At 47.0% G+C, this 24,658-nt stretch overlaps 1 long non-coding RNA gene across 1 annotated transcript in view; it reads right to left on the reverse strand.

The window, feature by feature from the left end:
- Positions 1 to 2,033: 2,033 nt before the first annotated feature.
- LOC142055550 (uncharacterized) overlaps positions 2,034 to 24,658 on the reverse strand; it is a 98,898-nt gene continuing 76,273 nt past the window's right edge. Inside the window, exons 8-11 of the long non-coding RNA XR_012659978.1 lie at positions 16,832 to 17,191; positions 10,110 to 10,307; positions 7,056 to 9,265; positions 2,034 to 4,283 (exon numbers count right to left, since the gene is read on the reverse strand). This is a non-coding gene — a long non-coding RNA (uncharacterized LOC142055550). The remainder of the gene's footprint in view (positions 4,284 to 7,055; positions 9,266 to 10,109; positions 10,308 to 16,831; positions 17,192 to 24,658) is intronic.

Raw genomic sequence — 24,658 nt, forward strand, 5'->3', positions numbered from 1 at the left:
GAGGAGGGCAAAGCCGTTGGCCTTTCAGCGGGAAATCATACCACATGTTGCGAGAGACCAACCTGCAAGCCACGGACTCCAGGAGCAGTTTCTATTTAGAAGCACACTTGGCATGAGATGGTCAGAGCCAGCCTCTTGCACTCCAAAGAGAAACCCCCCCAAAAATACACAGCGTGAGCTGGTTTCTGCTTAGTGCAATGGCACAACCGTTGCCACTCTGTGAATACCAGAGAACTAGTTGCTTCAAGTGCCTGCGGAGAGGAGCCCCTCTCCCTTCCCCATGCTTCTGCCTTCTGCCACTCTTGCTTTAGCGTGCGCAGCAGCGAGGGGCTGGCGGTAATGTATCCCAGGTTTGACACGTTCACCGCCTCTCCTCCTCCCACCTCACATTCCCTTGGGTGAGTTCCTCGAATCTAAACTCCCGCAGGCTGAGATTTGTCTAGCACCCAAGTGAAGTCAGGTCAGCCTGCCACAGCAGAACAGCTGACGCTGAAGAAAGGAGAGTGGGTGGTTAGGAGCTATGTGAGATCATCCCTGTGGGAAAGGCACTTCCTTCTTTTACTCTTCAAAACACTGGTGGGGAGAGAAAGAGGGCCACGCTTTAAGTGGTGAGTATTTTCAGGAAGTTCATTCCGTAATGCTCCAGGGTGAATAACCGTAGTGCAGCACCCAGGGCTGGATGCTGAGCATGGTGAGAAAATGGCAGTGAGCACCGGGAGCCACCCCTCACCCCCACTGCGGCTGCCACCAGGTACAGTTCTGCTCAAAGTTTGAAGGGCAGGAGCTGGGGAAAGTCATAACGAGCCGAATTCATATTGCTACCTTTCTGGAGGTGGAGGGTTATTTTGTTTTGCTTAATCAACTGTGCGACATCAAAAAAATTAACATTTCAAAAGTGTGTGTTGGCACGACCAGTTATGTCCATAATTCATGAGAGCTTTTAAGGCATTCAAGAGGATCCAACAGTGCTGAAGTCATGGGACAAATCCCTAATCACTCTGACTTTATCCTCTTACGCTTGGACCCAATCCGCTCAGTGTTAAAGCACCCAAGACGGGGTAACAGAAGAGAGAGCCCAAGGTCACTGTGCCACGCAGTCTGGTCTTTATCATTCTCTGACTGACATTTGAGAAGATGAAACCTCCAAGGGTAACGCAAATCAGCAAAACATGAACAAGCAACACTAGCTTCCAGAATTTTGTTAAAATTTCAGTAAGTTGGCTGCGCCCATTAACAAAATTTTGTCCAGGTGCCTGTGTGAGAGGAGCCCAGTGGATCAACCCCAGGTACAGCATTTGGGCCCTTGGTGTTCTGACATGTCCCTTAGCAGTGCTGAGGGACTCTAACCTCTGCCACGTGGCACAAACCTAATGCATCAGTTCCTCTGAGTTACCTTTGGAAAGGAAATGCCCATATAAAAAAGCCCCGTATGTCGTGGTTTAACCCCAGCCGGCCACCAAGCCCCACGCAGCCGCTCGCTCCCCCGCAGTGGGATGGGGGAGAGGGTCAGAAGAGTAAAAGGGAGAAAACTCATGGGTTGAGATTAAGACAGGTCAATAGGTAAAGCAAAAGCTGTGCTCACAAGCGAAGCAAGCCAAGGAATTCATTCCCTCCTTCCCACAGGCAGGCGGGGCTCAGCCACCCCCAGGAGAGCAGGGCTCCATCACGGGTCATGGTCACTTGGGAAGGGAAACACCATCACCCCCAGTGCCCCCCTTCCTCCTCCTTCCCCCAGCTCTATGTGCTGAGCACGACGCCATGTGGTGTGGGACATCCCTGGGGTCAGCTGGGGTCACTGTCCCGGCTGTGTCCCCCCCCAGCCCCTTGTGCCCCCCCAGCCCCTCGCTGGTGGGGTGGGCTGAGGGGCAGGAAAGGCCTTGGCTCTGTGCAAGCCCTGCTCAGCAGGAACAAGAACATCCCTGGGTTATCAACACTGCTTCCAGCACAAATCCAAACCACAGCCCTGCACCAGCTACTATGAAGAAAATTAACTCTACCCCAGCCAAAACCAGCACACTGTACTACATGAAAGCTAGTTTAATCAAATGCATTTATATAATTGCCTTCATATGAACAATTGCTGCGGTGATTCATAGAGACAGGGAGAAAATGAATACTGTAAGATGACATAACACCCGTGCTCAGAAATTTGCAGTCAAGGGGGAAATATGCCAGATGTTCTGTAGTACTTAAAGCTAATGGGATGTCACATTAATCACTCCTTAAGGCATCCTTCCATGCTTATGTATTGGAAATTGTTATCATCCTTTTAAATTGCACGTTCCTGATTTCCTCGCGTTGGGTCTCAACTCGAGGTCATTGCATCGGCATCATACCTTTGAGTGTGTCAATACTCCATGACCAGACTGAGATTTTTACGCACTATGTGTCCAGGGGGTTTCCTTGGAGATTTATTGCTAACTCCTGCCACAGTTACAGCACATATTGTGCCTCCTAAATTGGCACAGTCCAAAGATCTGCTAGGTATAGAAATTAGCTGCTAAGAGTTGTGTGTTTAATTACACCCATTAAACACTCAAACTACCTTAAACAGTTATAGCTGGTCCCAGGGAAACACTGAAGTGGTCCAACTAGGAGCTCGCAATATCTCCATAATTGCTCTTTGTACCAAAATAAATGGACTAAATTGCCATACGGACCCAGAAAAGAGAAACAAACTGGGAATGACAACAGCAATCTTAGTCCTACCTACTCTGTACCTTGCCCTATAATATACTGCCAAAGCAAGGAACAAAGACGGAACCAGAGCCAGCAGGGACAGAGCTTGGAGACACCGAAGAATCAAACACGCCAAGTATCAGCCGACCTTATTATCCCTTATCTTTCGAGCCGCAGCAGTCCTGCAAGATGTTAATGAGGAGCTGTCAGTCCTCAAAAACCGCTCCCACTCCTGCAGCACTTGGGCTTGAATTAACCATTAGGTTAAGTTGCCTGAAAGTCCACCAATTGATTTTTAGGACAATTCCCTGAAAACTGTTTTTTCCCCTCTGTCTTTCAAGCAGTGGTCAAGCCAAAACTGCCAGGGAAAATGAAAAGAAGGGCTAAGATCCAAATGCCAAAGGAGGCAAAGCCAGGCAGCCGGAGAAGGGGACTGTATGTGGGAGGCCATTAAGATTGGAAAGGGAGGCAGATGAGATCTGGCTGAGACCTGGCTGAGAAAAATCCAGGGAAGTCCTGAAGAATTTAGCTCTGCAGACCAAGCTGGCAAAAACATGGTTGTAAATCTAATGCTTGCTAAGCTGCATCTATTGAAGTGATGCCACGGTGTGCACAGTGATTGAATTTTAGCGCATTAGTATTACAGTCTAAGTTCTCTCCCACATTGACCAATTATTTTTACAAGTTTTAGAAGCTTCCTCTTTCTGGAAGGGGGAGAAGCTGTCTTAAGGAGATTTTAAAGCTCAAAAGCATTTCCTAGGTCTTCCCATTACCACCTGAAGCACCAGCTATGCATCCTGACAGCAATTAGATCTGACTCAGCAGAAAAAGCAACCGAAGAACTAAACTGAAATCTTCACATAGCTGTACCCAGTGCAGAGCGCATGAGGCAGGGCAGCCTGTACCAGCTAGCAGTCAAAAAGGAGAGATAACAGGATGCCTTTGCCAGCTATTTTATGTGAGGGATTTTGAGAGCCTGATTGTTGTCATGAATGAGGGCACAGTATCCCCCAGAACGATTGCACCAGTCACGACACTGACCCACTTGTATGGAAACATCATCTGGCAAGGATGTCAGCGAGTATCCCCTGACGCTTCCGCTGCTTGCCAGAAGTAGTTGTTTGTCAATCGTGGAGGGAAAAAAAGGAATAAAATGTGTGACGGGGAGCGGAACAAAGTGGTACTAGGAGCCCAGGAGTGCAGGAAGATGTGAAGATGTTAAAGCAAAGGAGGAACATCTGGGCAGAGATCTGGCCCCTACAGAAGTCGGCGGCAAAGTACTTAATTGGCTCTTACAGTACCAGAATTTCAGCCCTGAGGAAGGAGGGCTTTCAGGAGTGGAAGAAGTGGTTGGACTGTCTGAAGCTCTCGGCTAGTTTTAGCTGAGGATCTTTTATTTGTTTGTAGAAATAGACTGACCATGACCAAAGACTTCTGCATTTTTTTTTTTCCAAGTGCTCTGTCCGGGGTATGGAGAACTATAGAAAGCGTAGCTACAGCCGTTAAAGCCCGACAGGAGGGACATGTCTCTTAGTGGCACATCAATGTAAACTGTGGGTAACTCCTGCAAGGGGCCTCCTTCTTCTTTCCCTAGACTCTGCTACCTGGGGAGATGCAAGAGCAACAATTAATGAAGGACAAACCTCCTCACAAAGGGTGGTGAATCAGGCATGAGGATGACGCAGAAGGTTCTTCACTCAGACAGCAAGTGAGGGTTTGCCTGCACTAAGTACTGATAAAACAGCAATAGGCAGGTGAAAGGCAGACTTTTTAAGCTGCTGTAGGAAGAACAGTAATATCAGAGGAGCAGGAGAGATGTCTAAATGAGAGCAGAATTGGGTGCAAAAGCCTGAAAACACCTCAGTCAAATAGCATCTACTCTAGAGGTTACAAGACATGTTGCACTTGACACATGCGTTAGCTCCAGTCTTCTGGCAAAACATCAGTAGAAGGACTGACACTGCCAGTCCATCACACAAGCTGCAGGCTGGAAACCTCCATGGCCGTGCACCCAAGAGTTACATTTCTTTCCCAAAGCAAAAGTTAAGTGACATGTAGAAACCAAGTGCGAGGCGCTGCCTCTCAGAAACTCAAGAAGCCACCAGCCAGAGGACAGGGGACACCTTGCTTCTGTGCAAAGCAGTTCACAACACGTGCTCCCAGGCGCTGGGACACTCAGCTCCGGCTCATCCCAGGCAAAACCCTGCTGTGGGCGTTCCCCGTGCATGGCCAGTCCATGCCCCGCCATTTGCTTCCTAGAGGTTTAGCAACAGGTTCTTTTTATTTCCTGACTTTCAAGGGGTCTGACTTGCCTTTCCAAGAGACTTCTGCCATTCTGGCTAGTGGTTCCCAAATCCATTTTCCCCTTCGAAGCCACCTGGGGCCGGCGGGAGAGCCCTCCGTGTGGCAGGGTGGCATGTTGCTGCAGCCAGCCAGCCTGGGGGTGTAACGCCGGGGACAGCCGCAGCCACCACGTCCCGCGGGGGAGCTGTGGATGACAGCTCCGGAACCACCCCTTTTCCACAGTGCATCCAAACGCGATGAGGCTGGGAGAAGGAACGCTTTAAAGGAAGCAGCTGGGGGATCTTGCAGAGAGGATCATGTTTAAGATGGCACAACAGTTGCTCGTGGGAACAGGCAAAGGCTCTCTGAGACCTTTAAAATAATATTGGAGGAAGTCCTAGAAAACACAGTGCCGGGAATATTTCTGTTTTGAAGCTGCGGGTTAATTAATTGCTTAGAGAATTTTGAAAACCTCACTTGTTATTCGTCATAGCAAACTTCTCTTCTGCCTTGGAAATAGGCTTTTCTCTTGGTTACAGCGGTATAAATCAGAAATGAATCCATTAGAGGCAAAGCATTATATCAGCACAAAAGGTAAATCAGACCTTCAAACATCGATAGCCTGCTATGCTTCTCCCGGATTAGTCAATGATTACTCAGGTCTTGGACTAAATCTTATCAGCTTCAGAAATTTACCTCCCCTGTACTTCAGCTCCCATATACAGAAAAGTAGAACAGATTTTGGCTTGTTTAATTCTAGAAGGGCTAACTTTTCATCGCCCTGACAGTATAAAGGTCATTAAAGCTGGTCATTAATTATACTTCCATGTAATTTAGGTGGCCGTGGCTTAAGTGGTAATCCATCTCAGAGTCTGTGCTTTCTAGATGGCAAATAGGTCAAGCTTAAGAAATTTCCATTATTTAGAGACTGACAAAAGAACCCATTTGAGAAAGCTAGGAATAACCGCAAAAGATGAAATTGCACTAGTGATTTGAGCTAAAAGTCAACTATATGTGAATACTATAAAAATAACACCATATAATACAATGGATAGGAAATGAATTAAAACTAAGGCATACAAGCTTTGATTATATCTACAGACCTCTTTCGAAAGAAGAGCTGAATTAAGTTTATAGAAATGAGGTACTAACTGTGAAATACCTAATTTTTTCCATTGTAAATTCTTACCACGTTGGGTATTTTATTTCTGCACTCTTCAGGACTTAACTTACATTCCTGAAGTTAAGAGGGCAAAAGCCTTTCAAGAGGTTATTCTGAACGCCACTGACACCACACTTGTAAAACTCGAGGGTGTACAAACCTACCTTCCAGTATCTGAGTCTTTTCATATGCTGTAAAAACCTTAACTGCGTCTATAAAATTTATCCCGGAGGAAGTGGTGTAAAGACGTGATAAAATGCATCTGTCTCAATATGTGCATTAGTCTGTGCAGAAACACCCCTCATCAGTCACTAGCGAGGACATGTTTACTGGCTGCCTTAAATATCAGCTTGGACTCGTTAGCAACTTTTACAAGCAAGAGCACTGTGCGTCAGAGTGTGAAGTCAAACGAGTGGTCCGTAACTTCACTGAGCATCTAACTGACCGACCAACGCAGGTGAAGGAAGAGCTGAGAAGAAACAGCGACTCCAGGAAGAAAACAATGACGGAATGACTGAGGCTGGGCTGACTGCGTGCAAGAGCGCTGCTGCTAGAGAGAGATGGCCGAGATAGGAAGGTGCACAGCCAAGTCTGACTTTACTTTTCCAGCTCCATGTTTGTGGGCTCCAGCCCCACACAGCAGCAGAAACGCTGCCCCAAATGGGCAGGGGGGGTCGTGCTTGACATATTCCACCCACAATGTACATGTCAATGTGTTTCTGTTATTGAAAATGCTCCTGGAAGGACTTCCCTTCCACAGGTCCTCCAGGATGTCAGGAGAAACCTCTGCACCGAATGCCAAGAGCCAAGCATTTTGCATTCGCTCTGCTGCCCTTCGCGTCCTGCAGGGTTACCGGTTTTAGCTACTTTGCTGCTAGAGCAAGCAGTTTATGCTCACACGGCCCTAAACATGCAGGGTAGTTTATCCTACCTGTGAGCCAAGGATTGTCACTGCCACGTTATAGGTGGCCAGCAGACACAGGCAGATTACACAAGCCGCCAAGGACATACCAGCAAGGGCTGCGGCACTAAGGGAGAAGGGACAGCCCGCTCCAGCATCTCAGCCTCCGTGCCAAGGAGGGAGGCACCAGCACAATACGTTCAGCTCTGGGTCAAGAAGAGAGACGGATACGTCATCAGGCTTAGATAAAGCCATTTTATAAATACGATTCTTTAAATAATATGGAAGAAAACAAGGATAATGAGATGAATGAACACACCGAGGACTGAATGGGCTCCTCTTGGACAGGCCTGCTGTTTCGCTCACATAACAGTGTGTCAGAGGCAAGGAAAGATTCATACCCTGCACAATAGTGCCCCTCTTCATGCTGGTAACAGGTCCACAGAAAAAGGAGGCAGCCTTGGGAAGGCGCCCTCAGAGAAAGCACTCGTATGGCACAGCTTGGGAGGAAAGATGGACCTTGCTATTTCATTCTGGAAGTAATATGTAATTCACTCCTGGGAGAGCGTGGCATGTATGGATGGGCAATGGGAACCTATATTTATACAGCTTCTTCTATTCCCAGCTGGATAACAAGGTGGCTGGAAATATTCTACCTTAAGAAAACACGGGGATATGAGCCTGCGACTAAGATAACCTCACATATTTTTTGTCTGAGAATATCTGAATTTTTTGCTGAGCTGAAACAGGGACCACACGTGGAGTTTTCTGGGGAACGGCAATCCTTTAAGTACTGGCTGTGCTAGCCTAATTTGATGAGAGACAAGAGAAATCAGGTATTTCTTATCCTGAACACAGACTGGGGTGTGCTTAGGGCCTAAGGGATCAGCAATAAAAACCTTTGGAAATGAGATGAATTATACGTTCTGTGGGTTAATTTCTGCTCCATTGCATCACAGTCTCTTCCAATTAAAATCTCAGGGAAATTGGCCTCTCTTAAATAAAAATTAGGATTCCATGACATTTGAGCCATAAGCAAGGTCACAGTAACAGTTACTCCTTTTTCAGCTCCTCTTCATCTACAGAGAAACATCAAGGCGGCAGAAATCCACTGCAGCTGCTCGTGGCCATTGTTCCAAGGCTTTTTGGCACATTCCTGGATGCAGCATTGGCCCTCGGAGGCCCTTTGGGATGGGTTTCGTGCTGTGCTCTGCTAGCTGATTGCCGTCTTGAGCCAATTCTGCGAACCTTATTCTAAAATAAAATAGGAATACGCAACACTTGAGAGAAGGAAAGCGAAGGGGCTGGACTGAGAAATCTCTGGTGCCCTTCTTGTGGTCTGTGACTTTCATCTGCTCCCTGGTAAGTCTGAAACTAAAACAAAATACGTGGAGGTGTAGAAGGATAATCGAGCTAGTTTGCCTGGTAAAAGAGGTGTGGAGGACGCTCCTGCTCCTGGCCCCACGGAGGAGGATTACCCAAGACGTCTCCTCTCAGCTTTCCTCTAAGCGAGGGGAGCGGGACACAGTTTGTCCTTCTTCCTTTCTGCTCCTCCCCGTTCCACGTCCCCCACCACCCCCTGCCGAGCAACCGCTCGACGTGACATTGCACGAAATAGATCCTCCCAAACACGATCTCTCTTTAGGAAATTATCTGCAGGCAAGGCATATCTTCATGAAGCCTCCTATTCACACGTGAAACCTCGTGGCGGCTCTCTGGTCCTGGCAAGCCCATTTCCCACGGGCGCAGCTCCAAAAAGCTCCTCTGGCAGGGAACAGCGGTCGGGCGTTTGCCCCAGGCACGGGTATTGGGCTAGCACATCTTCCCAGGTGCCCTTCCACTTCTTTTAAGGTCCTAACTCCATGGGAGACCACGAGAACCACTTGCCAATGGAAACAGCTGCTCCTAAACAGCATTTCCCCATTCCCCTTGCAGGTGCCTGCAGTGCAGGGGCTGCATCTCCTGTTTCCAGCAGCTTAGTTCTTCTATGCTAAGCTAATTTTTCCTTTTGTAGTTACCCTCCACGCATTTCTCAAGGACATATTTGTTGCGAAACTTGAAAAGGTGAGTGGCTCTTTGCTTCAGCATTCTGTTTTTTTCTGGTTTTGGGTTTTTTTTTTTGATGTAGCAATCTCCACTAAAGGCACATTTTTAAATTCTCTGTATGTCCCAGTGTCAGTGCAAATGATTGCTTTATAGGCTGCCGTTGCTTTCCAGATCGGTGATCCCAGAGCTAGACTCTGACAGAAAAAAAAAAAAAGATATTTGCAAATAACTTTTTACAGCAGCTATTATTAAGAAGAAAGAAAAAAAAAAGGAAAAAAACCCTAATGGTTGGGAAAGACAGCAAGTAGTATCTAATGCGCTTTGTCTGTAAAATAGGGAAAGACCAGTATTTTAGAGTATCTTTCCCCTTACTGATCTAGCAATCCATTAGCTCAGCAATGCAGGATACTGGTAAACACTGTCTTCACTTTCAGAGCTACCTGGAAGATTTCGTTCCGAAGAACGGTTCCAAAGAACAAAAATATATGTTTTCAGAAAGTGCCCTTTGGAGGCTTTGCAGGGCAGGGCAAAAGGAAGCGAAGGCAATGGCTAGAAGTTTGGGGTTCTGCCTTTTGCTACAAGAGATTTGTCTGGTGAAACGCCGCTCTTTCTGACCGCAGTTGGTGCAAACCGCAAGCAAGATGCATGTGAAACGCCAAATACCAAGCTTCACAAATGTGAGACAAACTTTTTTTGTTCCGTGCAGTGAAGTTTGCGAAGCCCCTGATTTCCCCTATCAGCCATACATACCCAAATACCCGTGGCTATCGAAGCAGTTGCCTGGAGAATAGACCAACCCCAGTATGGAAAAAACCCACATGCTTATCTCTCATTCTCTCCCTCTCTTTTCTTGCCTAACATAATCTCTTCTCCTATTCCCCCGCGAAAGCAATAGAAAGTTTTCCTTGTGTACTTCCCCTGCGGTCACTTGTGGGTGGGCGTAAAGTAAGTGATTATTGCCGCAGTACTACTCTCTTGGGGGAGGGATTAATCCAGATTTGAAACCCAGGCAAGGTCAAGAAAAGGAAAACGCAGCACCTGTAGATTAACGGGCGGTGGATGCTGACCTTCCGCACGATGTGCCAAACACCAGCTGCACTGTACAGAAACCAGCTCTTGCTCCCAAGCACCGCTCGGCGAAGGCTCAGGGTGGGATTTTTTATCGCAGTTGCTTTTCACTTCATTGTGCAATGCAGCGTTTACTCCTGTAGCCTCACAGTCAGCTGGTTTCCAATTCTGTAATTCAAAGTAAGTCAATAAATGGTTGTCGGAGAGGAAGATCATCACACTCAGATAAGTGCTCTGTTTCAACATGTTCACATGGGCCACGGTTTTCAAGGGGAAGGTGTGAACAATAAAAGCAGATTAAACCCAAAAATTAATCAAAATTTGGGCAGTAGGATTCAGCTTTCTGAGTTAAAGTGCTCCTTTACACAGGGCCTAAGCAAGATCCCTGCATCTGAACCATCCCAAATTCCTACAGAGACCACGTGAACACTGGAGCCTGGCACGACCTTCCTGACCCCCGCCAAACTAATAAACCTGTTTTTATTGCCTCAGAGCCACCAGAAAGCCAGATCCCCTGCAGCATCACCACCCTCCACCAGCACTTACACACGCAGCCCCCCGCACTGGGAACCAGCCCCCTCCCTCTCGGTTCTCCCACCTTCCTCAACACGGGGAGATGCTAAAGAAACACTTTTAGTAGCTAAAACACGGTGTTTCATCATTACAAATCCTGTTCCCGGTGTATTAGTGCCTGCTGCGTGACAAGCTCCTTAATATCCCCAGGCCTTATTCTGCAGAGCTTGACATCTTCTACAGGGACTCCTTTTGAGGCTGGTGAAAAATACCCCCATCACTACCTCAGTAGTACTTTATACTCATTTTGTACTGTTATAAATGGCACTTCAAGGCGCTGAATAAGGGATATTCAGGATCTACTATATGGACACAATCACGTTTTGATCTTGTTCAGATTCAATTGCTTACATGCAAGATGTCATGGTATCTACAGTTCTTCCATGACTGAAATTCCTCGCGTGTTCAAATTAAGAAAAAAAAAAAAGAAAAAAAGAAAAAAAGAAATCCTATTCGATGCCTGGGTGTATATTTAATGACATTATCCAGGGTAAATCTCACCCCTTTTCTAGACTTTCTCTTCTCCTTCCAAAACCATAAGTCTGTTGTACTCCACCAGATTAGTACGCAATTAGCTGGATAAATTGCACCGGCCTTCTTAATTTCTACCCTTCAAAGAGCTACTCTCAGATAGAGGAGAACACAGGAATTTGCTTTAGACGCAACCTATGATTTAAAACTGAAAAGGAATGCAGAAGGCTCACCTTGTCATCTGACAGCTCAAATTGATTCTTTTCTTGCTCGCAAAGGACTCATTGTTTCTCTCTGTGTGTGTGTGTGTGTATTTGTGTTTTAAAGCAGGTAATTAATTCTGCTTTTTAAGGGGAGAGGGAGGATATACTGTTTTCTCTTATGGGACTATCACCTGCCACTTGATATCTGGTCTCAGGTGATCTCTGTAAAACCCTTGTGCCAAAACACTTTACTCCTGACTGTAAACAGGTTTCACTTCTGTGCTCGGCAGAGCTGGAGACAGATCTAATCCTTGACATCGCCGAAGTACCTGTAGAACAAAACTTTAATACCCTACGGGGCATTTCTATATGTATATTTTATAACATGATTTCCATATACATCAGCCCATAAAACTAACTCCATAAAAACATACTTTGAAGGAGAGAGAACTGTTCTCTTAGACACTAAATCAGGTAACACGATTTTAGACGGCGTGCAAAATAGACGTCTCTGCCAGAAAAGGGCTTGGGCTGCTTAGCTCAGATCCAGGTTGGAATCTGAACAGTCCAGAGTTCAAGGCAGCTTGGCAGTTGGTTTTGGTCCAAGCCCAAATCCCTCCAAATTTCCCAGGAGTTTGAGTGACTCGCTTTCCCCTTTGCCTCGGTGTGGGTGGTTCAGACCCCCATGGACTGACCTCTCTTCGGCGCATTTAGCTCTGCCCTGTGTTTCGCGCGTGTGGTCGCACACAGCCGAGTGTACCGCTTCTTGCTTCTCATGAAACCTGCAAGTAATGCCTGCCTTTTCCACCACGGTCTTCGCACATGCTCTTCGGCCCTGGCAGACGGATTGCCCACAATAATTTTTTCCCATCACAGCTTGTTGCAGTGAAGGCTTGTTACTGGGTCCGGGTCAGGCTACCGTTGAACAGTGGGATTTCTTCTTTGGTTCAACTCATGGAGGCCAGTGGGTCTTGGGAACTAAAAGGTTCAAATCCCAGCTTTTGTAACCGTATAATTTAACCGATCATCACACTTTCCACTACAGGAACTTTTGTTATGCTCTCCGCTGCCCAGAGGTGTTCATATTTCAGTTGCTTGGCAAGGTAACAAAATCAGGCAGCGTTAGCTGAAATAAAATTATGTCAATCCATGGCTGAGCAGCAGGGAAAGCAAAGCTGCCTTCTGATTCTCTGGGTGATTGACAAGATGGGGTAAAAATCTCTCTTTAGCTCATGTGATGCTCTGTAGAGGCTTGGCTACCCCGCAAATCCTTGATGGCTGATTTTCAGAAACCAGACGGAGTTGTCTTGATGAAAGAATAAGGTACTACAGTCCCACTAGCAGCCTTGGAAATGCCCTGCCCAATTCACAGCTTGGGCACGCACCTCCCTCGGGTTATGCTTGGCAGCCAGTGTAGGTAGCCACCCCATGCTGCACGCAAGGGTAAATCCGGCAAAATAGGATTCACCATAACTCTAGTGCAACGTGGTGAAGACGGTGCTATAGCTGAGCCCCACAGTAGTGTGTGTGGGCATCGGAAGGATGCTTCCCTGCATTCCAATGATTTCCTTCCTCCCCTTTCACCCACACTCTTGAATATCCTGCTTAACTCCTGGCAGTATCTCTACCATCCACTTGATGAAGAATCTCCCCCTATACGCACTTAGAAGTCTCTCCTGCATATTTTCCCAATCATTTGCCAGTGATCGCTTTCACTCAGCAAGGCTTTTAAAGAGGTGGGAACCAGACTTTCCCCTCTGGCATCAACAAGGGCTGAGTCCAGCAAGAAGCCGCTCCTGCTCCGTCAGCAGCTTGCAGAGTATCAGCAATGCAATTAACATTATGCCAGAAATGATAATGTGCCCAGCCCTTGCCTGTTCCACCCATATTTCGCTCCCAACAAAGTGCCATAGCATTCATTGCTAAGTCGTTCACTGAACCTTCATTTAATCCTAATCCCTAGCTGAGGCTCAACATGCACAGTTTTCTTTCTGTTTTCTTCTTGGATCTGCAGAAGTTAATTACACGAACAACCACCGGCGACTGGGATAAGTGGCATAACACAGCTCACACGTATGCCTTCTTGACATGAAGCTTCCATTGGCATCTCATGCCGTGAGATGGGGCTGCCTTTATAGAGGCCCATCAGGTAGCTCCCCTTTCCTGGTGCCCTTCAGAGAGCTTTCCTTAAAGGGCTCGCTCTTCCTGCGCGAACACCGCCACAGAGGGAAGCCAAGGCGAGCCACAGCCCAGGCGTGGGTGGTGCGCCCTGAGAGAAAGGCAATCCGTGGCAATCAGCAGCAGAGTGTCTTTGACCCTGTCCAAGGAGCCCAGTCTTCCCCCTGCCCACTCTTTCCTTCCTTCCTTCCCTCCCTTCCTCCCACCCCGCCCGAGGAGCATCCGCAAGCGGTCCTAGTGCTTTGCAGGATTCGCTAGCTGAGGGAATGCAAGCAGAGGAGCACACACTAAATGACGGCATCTTCCTCCCCAGTCCCAAACGCTACAAAGGAGGGATGGCACCGGCACTTTTTTTTGGAGGAAAAAAGAAGAAAAGAATCATATTCCCGATTGCTGTAACCTCTGAAAAACCCAGGAGGGCCTATGTTAGAGTCCAGCCAAACGCACAGCGATACTTCAACCTCAAGTGCCTCACACAGCCTGAGCCTAGCTAAAATATGTGGAGGCAGCATTTGAGAGAAGTGAAGTATTCCTGAAAAGAACATTTAAAAAGTGCTCCGCAACTTTCCTTTTCAGCAGTAACTATGAGATTCTGAAGTGACGGTTCAGGAGGGAACGAGCATCCACGGAGCCTGGACGGAAAACGCGTCACTGTTGGTTTTTACAAGCAGAAGTTTGGGCACTTTTTGGTTTTCATTTGGCAGCAACGAGGAGATGAGGTCACTGAGCAGCCAAAAATAATTACCAAGCCACTAGAGAAGTTGCACGTTAGGCTGTGAATGAATGCACCCACAACTCCGATACGGGAAATCCAAGCTTAATTTCTGTAGACGGTGCCCTTGTCCCAGACGTAACCAGCAAGTTCCAGCATCCCCCCAGCGCTCGCTGTATTAATCCTCACCACTGGAAGGGTCTTCCCTGTGCCTAAACAGGCCACTTTTCCACTGAGGTGAGACGAGCCCTGTGGAAGGATCCTGAGCACACAACCCCTACAGGGAAAGATGCATTTGCATTTCATCGTTTCAAACAGAGATGCGAATATAACTGCTTTTTTAATGACCGGTTAGACCAAAAAATGAAGTAATTCACTTAACCTCTTAGAAAAATCAAAGTTAGGTAAAGCTCAAAACAAAGCACCATTTCAAAATGGAGACAGGGAAAATAAGTATTTAGATTTCATTTTAAAATTCTCTTTCTTCCCCCACTCCCCCTACAATGACCATCATCATTTAACAAGTTTTAATATCTACTTTCGGTCACGCTGAATCTGGCCATTTTTCTGTCCAAGAAGTTAAATTTCTTTTTCTGGTTCTTGGTTTGTAGGTTGTTTGGTTTGGGTTTTTTGTTTTGTTTTTTTTTTTTTGCCTAGACTTATTCTGAATAAGCTTTATAAAATATCTGATGCCTCCAACCCCTTCTGAGAATACAGATATTTTTATCCTTGGTTTCCACAGGAGACCACAAAGCCAGGGTTGAAAGCCAGCATCCCCCTTCCTTTGTTCATTCCTTTAAGTAATATTTTCCTATTTCTAGCTCTCCCCTCTAACAACATATTATTCTTAATATATTCGACAGGAAGAAAAGGGACTTTTCTGCTGTACATCTGGAGTCTGAAAATGACCAGAGCAGCTGCCTGAACCCTCTACATCCTCAAACTCCCCAGCGGTTCAGGCTTGCTATGGACTGAACAGAGACGGCCATCCTTGCACACAGACATACGTTCCAAGTGCATCTGTTTGCCTAGCAGAGAAAAAATATGAATTATTCTGTGTAATCATACTGCTGTATCACGGCTCCTGTCAGCTTATATTATATACGAATAAGAAACCAATCTCAGCCCCACGAATGTTAAAGGAGAACAAAACCCCGTGAAGTATATGTAACGTTAGCTGAATGGAACCAAAATGACAATCCATCTAGCGAGGAGACAACCACACTTGTTCTAGGGAAAAGGACTGTATTCTGCTTGAACTGAGGAGTAAAATTATATCATTAATACTACCAAATAAAAGCAACCCTATCCCCAGTGCAGAGAAGAAAACTACAGTTTTTAAAGTAAATCTCAAAGGATAAAGAAGTCGCTCAGAAAATCACGTATAAATTAATCCCCGCTTACATTTTCCCACTTGTCACTTTTCTATTTTTCACATTTTCTTGATGTTTCTGTGGTTGCATCCTGTACTGTACGCTATGTATCACGGCTCCTTAAAACACCCCATGGCAAATCACGGCACAAATGCCACCATAGCTGCCTGCCCACCACTTCTGCCGCATGTGCCGCCCCAGCAGCGGGCACATCCTCACCACCAGACTTCCCTGCCTTGCTGGGCGCGTGGGGTATAATCATGCTATCACACGCACGGCGACGAGTGCTCTAAACCGCCACAAGCCAGCTCGGCCACTGAGACATCAGAAAACAACCTGGCTGAAAACTTTTCTCCAGGCTGAGTCTTTAGGTAGATTTGCTCTCCAGGTGGCCAGACAACCAGCTGCGCTGCACTTCCACAGGGAATGGATGTGCAGACTGGGGACGCGCAGCTGAGCTCCACGAGGCAGGGAAACCATTTTTAATTACCTCTTCAAAGCCCACATGTTAAGAGGCAACACGTAACACAGAGCCTTTGCAAAGGTCTCTAACACAAATTCACTGAACTTTAGGTGATGCTGTTGTAAACAAGGTTCAGACTGGAACAATAATGCATTCTCAGGCTGCCTCCGGCTCTAGCCTCATCACTCCGAGCTATTCTTTAAGCATAGGTCAGATCTTTTTGAAAGTCCATTCTGTTCCCTTCCCTCCCGCATGTGGTTTCTCTTCTTCTTCTGCCCTCTTCTGTATTTACCACTAGTCTTTTGCCCTTTTCCTTTTCTCTACCAAAGTGGCTAGAGAGAATTGTTTTCTATTTTGGTCTCCCTTTACCTTTGATGCCTCCACAAGCCTCAACAGCTAATAGTATCCCTGGTGATGCGGGTGCGAATTTAGAAATAAAAATACTGTGCGGTATATTGTGAAGGTACACCAAAATATCCCCAAAATTGCAACCGACATTTTATTCTAGGCAAAATTATTTCCCCTCCTCTTCCTCTGTGTGATCACTTAACAAATCCCTTCCTTGGCCGTTCCCTCCCACCAACGGCTCACCCTATCTAGTGGTATCACTCTTGGTCTTCCTCCTACAGCTTCTAGTTCTCCTCCGGTGCCCGAATGTATTTAGCATCACCGAAGACAAGGGCTTTCCAGCTGCTCGCTACGGTGTAAAAGAGACATACCTTGTCTTGATCAATAATGCAGGGCTGTGTAGGTACAACGAGAGCTGCGCGTGCGCAGCTTGGCTCGGCAAGGTGGGGTAGGACACGGGCGGGAATTCGTGGGTTTTGTCCCACTAATGGACATTCTCTTCCTTAGCCTAAAGTGCAGCCAGGACAGACATCCTCCTCCAGGTCTTGCAGGGTCAGAGGCACACACTGTAACTTGTGATTCCCGCAAGTCCGTACTTGCGGTGTCCAAACCGACTGGTGTTACTGTTACCTACACGAGGAGCCACTCTCAAAGCTCATCTCCAGTTCCGTCTAGAGAGGTGGAAGTGTCGATGTCCAAGCGAAAGCTGCAAGAAGTTGCTGTGTGCCTTCCTGTATTGAAAAAAGGAAGAAAAATTCTTCTGAAAATTTTATCTGGAGGGATTTTTCTAAGTTTTTCTTATGTACAGTTTTATCAACACACACATATACACCCTCTCACGTAGGTTTTTTTCTTCCCTTACGTATTTCCTCCTTACTGGAGTAAATACAGTTTGTGGATGGAGAAATGTAGGTTTGCAGGCCTTCCAAGGTGACAGTATTATCTTGATATCAGACCATAGTTCCTTGCTTCCTACCACCACCATTTCAAGATTTTTATAATTAAAATAAAGCTCTTAAAACGCAGCTGAGAGGACGCTCTTTTCCCCATAAGTGCTATTGTTTTTGAAGGAAGGGAAAAGCTGAAGGTTTAATAGCTTAAATACAACTCCCTAATTAAGATTCACGTACAACAAAAATAAATGTTTTTAAAAACAGACCACCATCACTTCTAGACTCCTTCACCTGAAAGAAAGCATCTAGTTTTACGAGTGGTTAAATAGTGCTGAGCATGACCTGAAGGTCGTTCTTCAGTGAAGCTTAAGAGCTTGCAACATCACAGCTTTAGTTAGTACGAAAAGGAGAAGTGATCCAGACCCATGACCGTTCTTGGCAATCAGCAGCCTATGAAAGTGCTGAGAACCTGAAATCCAACATCTCACTGAAAGAACTTGTGCTTCCTCCCCTGTTTTGCCACTCCTCCACCCGCCAGACTTTCATCCCTTCAGCCTGAAGGCACCATATTTTTTGTCCCTTCAGCTTGAAGGCACCGTATTTTCAACGGCTGTGTGGGGCGGTGGTTCGGTACAGAACAGAGGTGCCAGCGGGTCAGGAGGAGTCTAGCAGGAGCCTCTGTATTACTCTGCTCTGTAATGTAGCCAGGGTTTCCCACAACAAACTTCTAATCAGCCCTGAGCAAGATATACTGATGTCATCTGACAAGGACATGGTCTCTTGTTTCTTGGAAAAGGAAAAAAAAAAACAAAGCCACAGTCAGGCATAAGCTCTTTAACTGGAATTTCTCACTTCCCTGGTTCTTTGCCAAGCTTACTTTTGCTATCAAACAATCGAGTCTCAGTGGACAACAGAAAGGTTTTCTGTTTTCCACTGAATTCAAGTCTCCTGTGAACTCCAAATAGCTCAGCAAAAATCAAGGTTCTACAGGATTTTCCACCTTCAAAATGCTGGTGGAGGCTTTCTTTCAAGCTTCAGTGCTACCATTGCAGTAATCAAGCTGACTGAAGACGTGCATATGCAGTGCTATAAAGGGAGAGCTGGCACCCACACTCCATTTATGTTAAATTGATGTTTGATTTACTATTAATAGCCCTTTGAAAAGAAACGAAATGGCAAATCCTGTATCTGGGTCTCGGAGTTACACATTTCTCATACAACGCGCTGCAATATTTGTACAGCAACCAGAAGAGACAGGTGCAAGGCTAGATCTGTATCCCCTCATCTGCTCCAGCCAGCACAGGATGAGAGTTCAGTAACTTGATCGAAAGCAAAAGCGCCATTTCTCCCCATCCCATTAGAGAGATACAGACTCAGGCTGGCAGAGAACCTACCCTGAACCTGCCCAAACAGCCCTCGAAATCACATCCTCATCCGTGGCACGAAGCCGCGGAGTTGCACTGCAGCTTCTACAAGAGCAGTTTGTTTTTCACACGTTGCTGAACTCACCCTTCAGTCTCTTGGACGCTTTTGCCATGGGAGGCACTCGGACAGCACCCGCTGCAACGCCATCCAGGGAGGCCTGCCGAGGGTCTCACCCCCTGCAATGGGCGCGACTGGAGTGAACAGCTAATCCTGCTGAAGCCTGACGTGAATTGCGCCTTATCAGTCCCTTAGAAAATCCCTGAGCTGCTCCTCAGACCTTACTAGGCGGTTTCTATAAAACGTGAAAGTCATTTGCATGGAGGCAATGGTCAGGTTAGATAAACACAGCAAGAGAAAGGCCTCCACAGGCAGACAGCTTGCTGCTTTTTGGCTCTCCACACCCCACTTCACATTATACAACATTCAAAGAGTAGATGCGAGCCAGGCTAAAAGAGCAACCTGGCAAAAATATATCTCCCAAGCTGCCTGCGGTTCTTTGGACGCTGCCTGCGTCCTTTTTCTGTGTCTGCCTGTCCAGCCCACCAGGCCACGCTGCGACCTGCTGGTGGGGGGACTGGGCTGTGCAGGGCAGCAGCACCGCTGCGCGCTGCGGGCACGCAGCGCCCACGCCTCGGCAGCCGGGCGAGCCTTGCAAGGGGGAAGGAGCAACCGAAGCACCAGGGAGCTGCCGCGTCCCTCAGGACAGGCAACCGGGCTCTGTGAGGCAGAGGAGGAAAAGCAGGGACTGACAGTTACCGTGCCGTGCGGAGACCTGCCGTCCAGCTGATGGATGGGGCTCGGCCCTCTGCAGGGACTGGGGACCAGCTGGCAAAAGCAAGAGAGGAGACGGCTCTATTTTTCCAGGGCTAGCCAAAGGAGTGTAACTTTCCATGGGCTCTTTTATTTACCACGGTCCCACAACAAAACAGCGCTGCATTTTGCAAATCTTTGTGTGTGCAACAGCATAACGTGAGCCACCGCTCTGGAAAATCACCGCAGGACATAAACAGCGCTATATGTCACAGCGGTTCCAACTGCAGCAGCAAACTGAAACGGGCCAGGGCATGGGTCCAATCGCTGGCACCTGAGCATCTGCACTATTTAACTGTTGGTGTGCTGATGGGCACAGTTTTGGACTGCGCCAGCTGCCCCAGGCAGTGCCAGGGCATGTTTTGGTGCTGGGGGTCTCTCACGATAGGCAGCATTGATGAGGTTACTTCGTTTTGGGGGGAAGACGGCTTACCCATATGATTGCAAGCTGTGCCAGTTGCTGTCAGGGCTGGAGGAGGAGCCCTGGCCTTCTTTATTTGCTGGTGGAGATACAGCCATCGAGGCCAGAACTGGTTTGCTTCTGTGCAAAATTCTGTAATTATCGTTAGAACTATTTTTCATAAAAAGCCATAGCTATGCTACTAAGAAAAGCAAATATACCGTACTAAAATGCACGTTTGGATGTTTATTAAATCGGTGAAAGACTAAGTCAGATATGTTGGATGCTACATCTATATCAATATTAGTTTGTATGCTAAAAATCCCTGCCAAAGGCTAACCCGAGTAGTTCATAAAACCCGTGATTCTCTGACTTTACACATTTGACTATCTCGCCTGTCAGGCTCTGGAAGGTTGGCTGCTCCCTATCTAGGGCAAGCAGCATTTAACATCATAGCGATCAGCAGCGATCAAAGCTACTTCAGCCGAAAGTTTGTTTTTTGCCTGTGATACAGAGTATTACCTGCCATGGCGCACAGCAGCTGCCTATGATCCTTCCCTCCGAAGGGAGAAGTCCTCGGTGAGACACACGGCACCGAACAAGCTAACCGTGTTTGTTGTTTACCATATCTGCTCCGAGAAGTGGCTCTGCTGTCAGCAGAAATGCTGCCAGGGGCGAGAAGAGTTCCTTAAAATGTCAAAGTTATCATTATTCTCACTTCATCAAAGACCTCATTGAGACAGTTCCCCCCTTCCTGAGGATCCTGCCTGTCAGGAGGCTCGATTCCGCTGTCTCCCAAACCACAAGCCCCTTCCCCGTGGCAGGGCACGAGGCTGCCTTGGCTTCACGTGACACAGACGCCATGTGCCCCCGTTCCGCGGGCCACGGGGACGCGGCGGGAGGAAGCAGATACCCTGAGACAGCGTTTCTCTCTCCTCTTCAGGTTATCGCCTGTGAGGAGTTCCCTACGAACACCTATAGAGTTTTAATCCTCTCTAAAACCCTGTCTTGTTGGGGTGCTTACGAACACCAAGGCACAACAGTCAGTGTGAAGGTTCAGGGGTTGAGACGCGCTCGCCAAGCCCGTGACCCAGCCAGGCATGCTCTCCTTCCAACAGCCTCCTGCAGGGCGTGCTCCTCAGAGCCTGAAGTTAGGTTTTCAGAGGAGTACCCAGAAAAAAGACCCCCTTCTCTCCATCAGCAGAGAGCGAGCCTAGAGAGACGGGTCCCCCTGGGTTAGGGTCTCTCCCAGGGACCTCTCCCCTTCTTTCCCCTCCCTCCACCCTGTTTCCGCAGTGTCGGAGCTCCTCAGCAGGCTGTAAATAGAAGTCAGCGGCAAGGGCAGGCAAGGTTGATCAGCTTTGCGCACAGCAGGAGGTGCTACTGCAGTCACCAAGAATTAGTACGTGGGTTTCAACCCCGGGACGGAGAGACAGCAAAGATGTTACACCACACACACACACACGCGCGCGCGTTTCACCTCAGCATCACTGAAAAGAAGGTCCAAGAAGCAAGGCTCAGTTCTGGGCAGCGCGATGCCGCCCGCCTTCAAACCATGCACTCCAGCTTCGCACCCGTGACGCCCTTTGCAGCCCTTCTTCCAAAGGAAGCATCGCGGCCTTGGATTAACAATTCCCATTAAGGAAAAAAAGAGAGTCATATCAACAGATCGCAATCACTTGCGAATCATTTGGGAAAGAAGAGCTCCTTATCAACTTATGTAAAATCATAAAATAAATTCAATATGTTATTTATTCTCTACGATGATAAGCAACTCATGTATTGGTTTGGGATATTCTGTGATAACGAAAGATAATTTTCTCACTTTTACTGACAACATTAAAACCCAGGGAGCCTTTTCATTGTCTAGTTCATTTTCATTTACCCCAAACAGCCAAACGACACTGGAAAACGACGCAGCACAGCAGCGGCACAGCGGCGTAATTCTGACGGCAGATTTTACAGACGTAAATGCCAGTAAAGGTTGTTGGGGTCTTTTTTCTTCCGAGCAGTGTCGAAACTTGCCTCCGCCGATCGTTGCCAAAGGCAAGCTCGTGGGGCTCGCGGCAGATGTCATAACTGTAAGTTTAGCAAACATGTGCGTGGAAATCTGATGGGTTATTTATAAAGGTCTCCGACGTAAATATTGATGAGCCAACTGTTCAGCTAAGTTACCCAGCATACATATACCATACGTGTGAACCAGAAACCCACAAAGCTTAGCCAACAATGAAACTCTCTGGATACGGAAAGACACCCTTTGCGGCCTTCAGGCCTGTAGCTGTAGTTCCCCAATGGAAGCCGGATCAAAGCGTAAAGACAGCTAATCTCAGTGCTCGGTTCTTTGTTTCCGACAAGTATATTTCAGGCTTTTACCTTTACAAAGAACATTTATATTTGAAATATATAAAATATAACCATACTTATATATGTATAGCATGTTTTTATATATATAAACATATTTATATAAACATACATAAAATATAAACATATTTGAGGGCTCAAATTGGTTACTTCCCTCTAGAAACCTTCATCTCCACCTGCTGTCATCCAGGCATACGCTTTCAAGTCTGAAAGCCATTGGTCCTTAGGTTCTTCTCCTAGGTCCAACTGCAAGTGGACCACATGTTGGTACCGTCGTATCCCATCCACAGAAATCATATAGAAGCAGGTCAGAGCCAGGCAGTACATCTGGTGCCCAGGTCTCTTATTTTAGTCCTAGATCTTATGTCACTGACAAATGAAGGAATAGAGGAAGAAAAGAAGGGGGTTTGTGGCCTAAGGAGGAAGCCAAAGAACTAAAACTTCCTTCCCACAATGTGTAAGTGCAACAGGCCATTAAGAAAACTAACCCAAGACCTGCAAGCGTTACTTCTGCTCCAAACGCATCTGAGACCATGATGAGTTGCATTTACAGCTCAGAGACAGAGAAGCCTAAAAGTAGTGAGAAGTTGAACCTCTACATCAGGTCCCTGGGGATTTTGTTAGTCCATGTACATGAGCAGTCCAAAAGGACCAGAAAGTCTTTAGCGTAAAGGCCGCCTGGATCCGGAGCTCCAAGTTCATGCTCGTTGAAAAGGGAGGCTCTCCAGGCTGTGCTTCACCATGGCTGGTGGCACGATACTATTCTATCAACCTAGAGTGAAGGTGATGGAGTTGTTTTTGCGGTCCCGATAGGGGAAGAGTCCAGATGTAGCATCAGATAATTTGGGAGAGGTTTTAGTTTAAAACCTAACTGCAAGCAGGGGTGTGGGAGCTGGGGAACATGGAGCAGTTAAAATTTGCTAATTCTCCAAAACCAATATGTTCTGCAGAGACAGCTGGATTTTGATGAAGTTTTGGCAAAACCCAACTATGGGCTCAATAGAAATGTGCCTTTTGCTCAAGTTGTCTTACCCGGCTCCTAGCCAGCCCATCTCTTCTACTGCCTTGAAGTCGCAGAGCCCAGCATCTGATGTAACCTCCAAGCCACACTTCTTTCCTTCCCGAAGCAGAGTTCTTTTCTTCTCTTCCCTTTGCCCCTTTTTCTGATCTTTTTTTCCCCAGCAGAAATAGGACGCTAGGACTTATACCACACAAGGTCCTAATGACCCATCTCCTACCTTCTTTTTTATGAAAATGCAAAAGCGAGACGACTCCCTGTCTCCCCGGCAGTGCCACTAACGTAACACAGATTTCTCACCAGTGCGCTGCAGGAAGGGGAAGTGCTTTGATGAAGAAATGGGCATCTTGCCCTCGTTTCTTAATGGCTTGGCGTTAGGACCTAACAAGAACTACCTGAATGCTTCAGACAGGTTTCTTTTCTCTTTCCTCTCTTCCCTCCCCAGCTAGCCTACACCTTGTGATCACGGTAATAACGTTACACAGCTCTTACGCTCTTTCTGCTACCCTATTCCTTCCGCCCAGGAGAGCTTTTCTGCAAGTTACAATGTTCTGTCATTGTTATCTCATTTCATAAACCATATACCAGAACCAATATTGACTGCATATACACCTTATTGCTTGCTATTCAGTGGCCCTCTGCGTAACACCACGTGTGGCAGACCTGCCATTTACCTGGATTTTTTTTTTTCTAAACTGTCTTTGTCCTTCCTCTGAATTGGTTTGGGGGATTCAGCTGTCACACACCAGCTTGTTCTCTTTCTTCCTTTCCTATGCACACAAAAGAACGTTCCTTGCCTCCTCTATAGCCCTCTGTGCTCAGACCACGGGTCTCCCTTCACACCTGCAGTGCTATTGCATTCTCCCTAGGAGGGAGCTGCTTCCTATTACCTTCACCTGGCATATTGAAGACCTGCTCAACAGCCTGGCTATTCAGCAGCATGCAGAAGACTTTTCACCCCTAGCTGTGCAGCACTGCACTGGGCAATTCGCTATTGCGTTATTTCAATAAGCCTCTTTAACAAAACTGCACCAAAGCTATTGTGGTAACTTTTGTCCAGAGATTCAGGAAATGCATTTCATTTCCTTCGGTGGAGGCTTTAGTTTATCACAACAAAGTCAAATCCTTTGGGTTTTCATTGCATTAGTCCTGTTAGTGAGAGCTGAGCATTAAAACCCCAAACAAATAACGGTTTAATACATTACACAACAAGCGCGCAGGCGCTGCCAAGGTCTGAAAGGCAGAATGCTTGCAGCTTTATTATTGAGCAAGACTTTCTCTCTCTTCT

Source organism: Phalacrocorax aristotelis, chromosome 3 (genome assembly GCF_949628215.1).
Source record: "Phalacrocorax aristotelis chromosome 3, bGulAri2.1, whole genome shotgun sequence".
Lineage (NCBI taxonomy): Eukaryota > Metazoa > Chordata > Aves > Suliformes > Phalacrocoracidae > Phalacrocorax > Phalacrocorax aristotelis.